The sequence below is a fragment of the Phascolarctos cinereus genome, unplaced genomic scaffold, assembly GCF_003287225.1.
Source record: "Phascolarctos cinereus isolate Bilbo 61053 unplaced genomic scaffold, phaCin_HiC Scaffold_2;HRSCAF=192, whole genome shotgun sequence".
Taxonomy (NCBI): Eukaryota; Metazoa; Chordata; class Mammalia; order Diprotodontia; family Phascolarctidae; genus Phascolarctos; species Phascolarctos cinereus.
The window spans coordinates 333,603,373-333,611,790 of record NW_027555625.1 but is presented as its reverse complement, the minus strand read 5'-3'; the positions used below and the strand labels follow the sequence as shown (position 1 = coordinate 333,611,790).

Genomic DNA, 8,418 nt, shown 5'->3' with positions numbered 1-8,418 from the left:
CTTCACTGAAGTTAATTAAGAACAAAAACCAAGGCTGTAGTGAAGGGCACATGACAGTCTCTTGTGAAGCTGCCCAGGTCCAGGCCTATCTCCTCATTCTGTCATGTAGTAGCAATAGACATAAAGTTCAACCAGGAGTTGGCCAGCTTGGTCAGCTAACTCACCACAAGTGTCTGCTGCCCTCTGCAAAAGCACATTTTCCACCAAATAAAATATTCAGAGAAGTATTATAAATCTGCTGATATGCAATGACTCTATCCCTATGGTTCTTAATCAGGATCAGAAATCAGCGGCAAAGTAACATACAGAGGTAAACCTAATTTCTTCACAGCTTACTGCTAACACCTTATCCAGAAGGGTCTCTAGTGACTCTAGTGACCTGTTCTCCTCATCTTCCCCTGAGGATAAGGACCAAATGTGACCAGACTGGCTCGGGGAAGAAGAGATTAAAGGAACACCCATTCTACACTTGTGGCTGAAACATGGGGTTACTGGTGAAGGAGAAAAGACAGAAACTTGGGAGTAAGTTATGGTGCCATCATAGAGTTTGTGACTGAGGAGAGACAATATGGATGTAATCTAGCACACACCTTAGTTTTGGAGAAGGCAGATGTCAGAGGATTCAGAGTTCAATCTGTCCTCAAACACTTAGTACCTGTGTGACCCTGGGCAAGTCATTTAACCCTGTTTGCCCCAGTCTCCTCATCTGCAAAATGTGTGGTGAGGTTGACTCCACTACTATAAACCATTTTTTTACAATCTAAAAAATTAGTAGCAAGCCATTACTGCAATTAATTTGAGGGCTCTCAAGTGACCAGGGAGGCATATTAATATGACCTTCAGATGTATGGTTTACAGTCAAGCATAACTTGAGTTTCTAGGATTCGAGAGTTTGAAGGGATTTGAGGAATCATTGAATCAATCTCCACATTTGAGAAATGGGATAATTGGGGCTCAGAGAGTCAGGGTCCAAGGGCACACACCAAGCCCAGACAAGGACTGGATGGTCATACTCCACATTTTTGATAGTTTCTAGGTATGCAGAACTCTGGCTGTAATCAGAGAGATCTGGGTTCAATTTCTGCCTCTGGCAATTATTAGCTTTATGGCCAAGGGCAAGTCACCAAGAGACACATTAACACTACTATACTATTTTACTGCCCTATATTCCTGGCCCTTCCTCAGCAGTAATACTCTTGGAGACTGTAAGCTTTATTGTTCATATATCATCATTACTACCCTTATGGCTAATAATTCCCCTACACATACCTGGTTTTCTCCTTCTACTTGTATTAATCAATCACTGTCCACAAAGGAAAAAAAGTATCCTTGATTTCCACACCCTGTTCTCTCATATCCATCTTCCTCTACTTCACCTATATCCCATTACAATCCTGGAACCCCTTCCACTGTGCCCTTTGCAACTCCCATTCCACATAAACAAATGCTCATTTGTCCTAGACCTCTTTATCTAACACCTTTTCCATCTACTAGGCCTCAGTGAGACCTATCTCCCTACTCTCCCACACTTGGTAACATTACATCCTAAGCCCTTCTCTCCACCAGTGCCCATACCTTCACCTATGCACACCAATCCTGAAAGAGGAGTCAGAATACTTCTTGCTCCCTACTGCAACTTCTAGGCTTTCCTTCTACCACCATCACTCATTAACCTCTCCCATGTTGAAGTTAACAGTATTAAAATTTTGTACACAATCCACATCATGGTAGCATTATATACCAACGCTCAAGTCATTCTTCTTACTTTCACGAGACTTTCAGCATCTGATTCACCATCTCAGTGTTGTTCTCATCTCCTGCTAAGGATCTGGAATACCCATACTGATGTCCCTCAAACTCTCTACCTTCCCAGTTCTTTACTCTCCTTAAATTCCATGACCTACTTCACTGTACCAGAGCCCCAAATAAGAATGGTAATACATTGGATCTCCCCATTTTCCACAAGTGTTTTACTTCCCTGATTGAAAGCTCTAATAGTCCTCCATTTGACCATAATCTCTTTATCATTCCATCTATTCCTAGATCTCATTCTTTTTTTAAATATAAATTTATTTATTTTTAGTTTTCAACATTCACTTCCACAAGTTTGAGTTCCAAATTTTCACCCCATCTCACCCCTCCCCTCATTCCAAAATGGCATGCATTCTGAATATCCCTTTCCCTAGTCTGTCCTCTCTTCTATCTCCCCCCTTCTCTTAGCCCCTTCCCTTCTATTTTCCTGTAGGGCAGAATAGGCCTCTGTACCCCATTTCCTGTATTTCTTATTTCCCAGCAGCATGTGAAAACATTTTTTAAACATATGTTTTTAAAACTTTAAGTTTCAAATTTTCTCTCTTCCTCCCTCTCCACCCACCCTCATTGAAAAGGCAAACAACTCAATATGGGTTGTACATGTGTAGTTATGCAAAACACGTCCATAGGAGACATGTTGTGAAAAACTAACTCTATTTCCCTTAATCTTGTCCTGCCCTCCCATTTATTCTATTCTTTCTTTTGACCCTGTTCCTCCTCAGAAGTATTTACTTCTGATTACCCCCTTTCCCAATCTGCCCTCCTCTCTATCATCCCCCTGCTCTCTTGTCCCCTTCTCCCCCTATTTTCCTGTAGGGTAAGACAGATTTCCATACCCAATTGAATGTGTATGTTATTCCCTCCTTAAGCCAAATCCTATCAGAATAAGATTCACTCATTCCCTCTCACCTTCCCCCATTTCCCCTCAACTCTAAGAGACTTTTCCGGTTTGGGGGGTTTTTTTGTGAGATAATTTACCCCATTCTACCTCTCGCTTTCTTCTTCTCTGAGTATAATCCTCTCTCATCCCTTAATTTTATTCTCCAGATATGACCCTTTAATCTTCAACTCACCCTGTGCCCTCTATCTATCTATCTACATAGGTATACATATAATTTTTTTCTTCCAACTAGCCTAATACTGACAAAGGTCTCATGAGTTATAAATATCATCTTTTCATGCAGGAATGTAAACAGTTCAATCTTAATAAGTCTCTCATGACTTCCCCTTCCTGTTTACCTCTTCATGTTTCACTTGGGTCCTGTATTTGAAAGTCAAATTTTCTATTCAGCTCTGGTCTTTTCATCAGGAATGCTTGAAAGTCCTCTATTTCACTGAATGATCATTTTTTTCCCCTGAAGGATTATACTCAGTTTTGCTGGGTAGGTGATTCTTGGTTTTAATCCTATGTCCTCTGCCCTCCGGAATATTATATTCCATGCCCTGCCATCCTTTAATGTAGAAGCTGTTAAATCTTGTGTTATCCTGATTGTGTTTCCACAGGACTTGAACTGTTTCCTTCTAGCAGTTTGTAATATTTTCTTCTTGACCTGGGAACTCTGGAGTTTGGCTATTATATTCCTAGGAGTTTTCCTTTGGGGATCTCTTTCAGGCAGAGATCTGTGGATTCATTCAATTTCTATTTTGCCCTCTGGTTCTAAAAATCAGGGCAGTTTTCCTTGATAATTTCTTGAAAGATGATGTCTAGGCTCTTTTTTGATCATGGCTTTCAGATAGTCCAATAATTTTTAAATTCTCTCTCCTGGATCTATTTTCCAGGTCAGTTGTTTTTCCAGTGAGATATTTCACATTGTTTTCTAATTTTTCATTCTTTTGGATTTGTTTTACAGTGTCTTGATTTCTCATAAAGTTACTAGCTTCCAATTGCTCTATTCTAATTTTTAAGGAAGTATTTTCTTCAGTAATCTTTTGGACTTCCTTTTCCATTTGGCCAATTTTTCTTTTTAGGGCATTTTTCTCCTCATTGGCTTTGTGGACCTCTTTTGCCATTTGGGTTAGGCTATTTTTAAGGTGTTATTTTCTTCAGTATTTTTTGGGGGGGGTCTCCTTTGGCAAGCTGTTGACTTTTCATGATTTTCTTGCATCACTATTATTTCTCTTCCCCATTTTTCCTGTACTTCCCTTACTTGCTTCTCAAAATCCCTTTTGAGCTCTTCCAAGGCCTGGGACTGATTCATATTTTTCTTGGAGGCTTTTGATGTAGGAGCTTTGACTTTGTTATCTTCTGGTTGTATATTTTGATCTTCTTTGTCACCAAAGTAAGATAATATAGTCTGACTTTTTTTGCACTGCTTGCTCATGATCCTGGCCAATTACTTGAGTTTTAAACTCTTTGTTAAGGTACGAATCTGCTTCCAATGTGGAGAACGTACTGCCCCAAGCTTCAGGGGTTTGTACAGCTGTTTTCAGAGATACTTGTAGGGACCTGTAAATTTTCAGTTCTTGCAAGGTGGTATGATAAGGGGCAAGGTGTTTACTCCTTTCCTGGCCTGTGACCAGGCAAGAGATTCCTGCCTTAGCACCGGCAAAGAGATCCCGGCAATCCCTCTCTGATCAGCCGCTGGATTCCCCCTCAGTCTATGGGCTGGAAGTTTGGAAAGCAGCTGCCCCCGCCAGGGCCACGCTCTTGGGGAATGGAGCTGAGACCCCGCCTTCCTGTCTCAGAACCACAGAAACAGACTTTTCCCACTGACCTTCTAAGTTGTCTTTGACATTCGTGGATTGAGGAGTCTGGAAACCTCCACAGCTGCCCACGATTCAGTCCTCTGAGGCCTGCTCCAGGTTCGCTGCAGCCTGTGCACCCACGCCACACTGCGCTGCACTCCCGGCCTGGCACCATACACATTTCTGATCAAGCATCCAGGTTGTGTTGGCCTCGAAATTTGTTTCACTCTGTCTTTTTGTGGGTTCTGCTGCTTCACAATTTGTTTAGAGACATTTTTATGAGTGTTTGGAGGGGTTTGGGAGAGAGCCCAAGTAAGTCACTGCTTTCACTCCGCCATCTTGGCTCTGACAGACCCCTAGATTCCATTCTTCCCAAACCCATCATTCAATGTCATTGAGACCTCTAGTGACTCTATTTCTCAATAGTTTTTCAAGTTCTCACTTCACTTCCCTCCCCCTCCAATCTTGACCTAAAAGTTAGACAATTAAACTCTACATTGACTCCTACTATCAAATCCTTTGTCTCCTGTGCTCTTACTGTTCTTACCTTGCCAAAAATTATTTGCACCATGTACCCCCTCCATCTATACTGCTATTCTGAGTGCATACACATTAAATTCAAGTTATGTAATATCATGCAGCAAAGTAATATTTTTGTTCTTGCCTAATTGATACCCTATCTCAATCTCTACAAAACCTTTTCTGAAACTCATCTCTCCTCCCCGATCTTTCTTAGCTGACAATCTCACATCTTAGTTTACTGACAAAACTGAGGTCATTTGAAGTGTCTTTTTCTTACTCTCTTTTCTTCATCTAAAAATTCCTTGACATTATTCCCACTCTTCCCCGCCCCACACACAATGAGGTGATGATTCTTCTTGCTAAGCCCAAATTTCTACTTGTCACCTTAATCTCATCCCGTTTCATATCCTCTGGCAAGTTGACATATGCCATGCGCACACACACACACACACATACACATGTCTGTATTTTATATATGTGTATGCTCGTATATTATGTGTCTATATCTATATCTGTATCTATAGCTATAGCTATCTATCTATCTATCTATATACATATATATATATATATTTTATATGCATGCATGCAGACTTTGGGAAATAGTGGAGAAAAAAGGTCATGAAGAGTTGGATGTGATTGAATGACTCCATAGAAAATACAGAAATATGTAAAGATATATATTTAGTTATATAGATTTGTATACAGATATATAGATACATCCTTTTTGTCTTCACCCATTAAAAAGCAGGTTTTTTTCTAAGTCGGAATTTTTTTTCATTCACTGTGTTTGAATACGTAGCATCTGGCATGGTGCCTGGTACTCAGTACATGTTTAATAAATATTTGTTAATTGGACTTGGCTCTATATTCCTCTCTAGGCTACATTCCTGACTCTCTTCTCAGATTTTCTCTATAGTGCTCCAAAAACTTTTCCAACCTGAAAACTCATTACAGCCCTTGACTTTAAACATTGGAATCTTCATCTACTTCTCAATCTCCTCCCTCTGATTAGCTGGTTCTTTCTAGAATTTCCATTTTAAGGAAGATACCTAGGCCACATATATATTTTTTTTCCTCTCCAGGACATACTCCTGACTTCTCCTGGACTTTCACTACAATATTCCCCCCATGTCCTGTGCCAAGTACCTTCTCCACATGCCCTTGTTCTCAGCTTACTTTTATATATTTTATATTTTAATATATTGCATTATATAATCTATTAAATTAATCTACTATATTTTATATTCTCATATTAGAATGTAAGCTCCTTGAGGTGAGAAATTGTTTTTCTTTCTCACTGTATTCTCACCACTTAGCACAGTACCATATTAAGCTCTTAGTAAATGCTTATTGACTTTTCTCATTCAGCCCACCAAGATGCTAAAAGGAAAGAAGGGGAAGAAGGTGGTTCTGGCCACTGCTGTAGTAAAGAAGCAGGAGGCCAAGGAAGTGGTCAATCCTTTGTTTGAGAAGTGGCAGAAGAACTTTGGCATTGGTCAGGATTTCTAGCCCAAAAGAAACCTTACTCAATTTGTCAAAAGACCTTCATCAGACTGCAGCATCAAAGGTCCATCCTTTATAAGTGGTTGAAAGTGTCACCAGCAATTAAACAGTTCACCCAGGCTTTGCATGGTCAGACAGCTACTCAACTGCATAAACTGCCTCACAAGTACAGACCTGAGACAAAGCAAGATAAGAAGCAAAGGCTGACTTCAAAGGAGGGACAGGGCCAAAAGACAGAATAGAATAAATGGGGGGACAGGATAGGAAGAAAGGAAATATACTTAGTTTTTCACCAAAAAATTATTTAATTAATGCTCAAAAAAAAGCTACTTATGATAGAATGAATTCTTTTCTATGTAAGATAATTTGCAAATGCACTTGAATAAATTAAAGTCATTTGACTAGTAATAAAAAATGCAAAAAATAGAGAAAGAAATGATGAGCAGGCAGACTTCAAAAAAACTTGGAAAGACTTACATGAACTGATGCAGAATGAAATGAGCAGAACCAGGAGAACATTGTACACAGTAACAGCCACATTATGGGATGACTGACCTTGATAGACTTGGCTCTTCACAGCAATGCAAGAGTCTAAGACAACTCCAAAATATTCACGATGGAAATTGCTATCCACATCCAGACAAAGAAGTATGGAGTCTGAATGCAGATGGAAGCATACTATTTGCTCTTCTTTTCCTTTGTTGTTTTGGTATATTCCTTCATTCTCATGGTTCCTCCCATTTGTTCTAATTGTTCTTTAAATCATGGGAAAATATGCTTAATATGAATGTATAAGTGAGCCTATATCAGATTGTATGCCATCTTGGAGGGGGGAAGAAGTGGGAAAAGGAGAAAATTTAAAACTCAAAATCTTACGGAAGTGAATGTTGAAAGCTAAAAATAAAGAAATTAAATAAATAAAAACAATAATAAAAATAAGCAATCAAAAAAAGAAGAAGCAAAGGCTGCTGGCTCAGGCTGAACAAAAAGCTGCAGGCAAAGGAGATGTCCCCACTAACCGACCATCTGTTCTGATAGCAAGTGTTACCACTGTTACTACCCTGATAGAAAACAAGAAAGCACAGTTGTAGTGATTGCACATGACATGGATCCATTGAGCTAGTGGTCTTCCTACATGCTTTGTGCCAAAAAAAAAAAAAAAGAATTCCTTACTGTACTATCAAAAGAAAAGGCAGACTGGGTCCCTTAGTTCACAGAAAGATGTGCACAAGCACTGCCTTCACACAGGTTAACCCTGAAGATAAGGGAGCCCTAGTTAAGCTGGTAGAAGCTATCAAAACCAATTACAAAGATAGATAGGATGTGATCCATTGTCACTGGGGTGACAATGTTCTGGGTCCAAAATTGGTGCCTTGTATTGCAAACCTGGAAAAGGCAAAAGCTAAGGAACTTGCAACCAAATTGGGTCAAATATATTCTATTTTTTTTCTATATGAGATAAAAATTTCAACAAAAATAAATAAATAAATGCTGGATAAGCATTGGCGGGGGGGGGGGTGCACTACAAGACTCAGTCCCTATCCTCCAGGGGCTCACAAACAAGTTTAATAAACAAGTTTGATACATTTCTTGCTAACCTAATAACAATGTATAAAAAGGATTCTATCTTTGATGACGTACTTTACACCTTGACAGTAGGGTAACTGGGTTGTAATCCAGTCAATGACACAAGCTTCCTCTATTACCTTAGCCAATTAAATGCTCTCCCTGGGAGCATACTCACCTGAATGAACTCAAGGTATCCTCAACAACTACCTTTGTCAAATATCCTACTCCTATTATGGATAAGTGAATATCCTTTCGCCAACTGTTCAATAACTTATGAGTATCTCATTTTATTCCTTAATCAAACCTAACTTAGCAGGAGACTAGCCT

General features: G+C 39.5%; 1 pseudogene; it reads left to right on the top strand.

Moving 5' to 3' along the window:
* The first annotated feature begins 6,396 nt into the window (after window positions 1-6,396).
* Window positions 6,397-8,010, top strand: LOC110216673 (large ribosomal subunit protein eL8 pseudogene; annotated as a pseudogene).
* The last annotated feature ends 408 nt before the right edge of the window (window positions 8,011-8,418 follow it).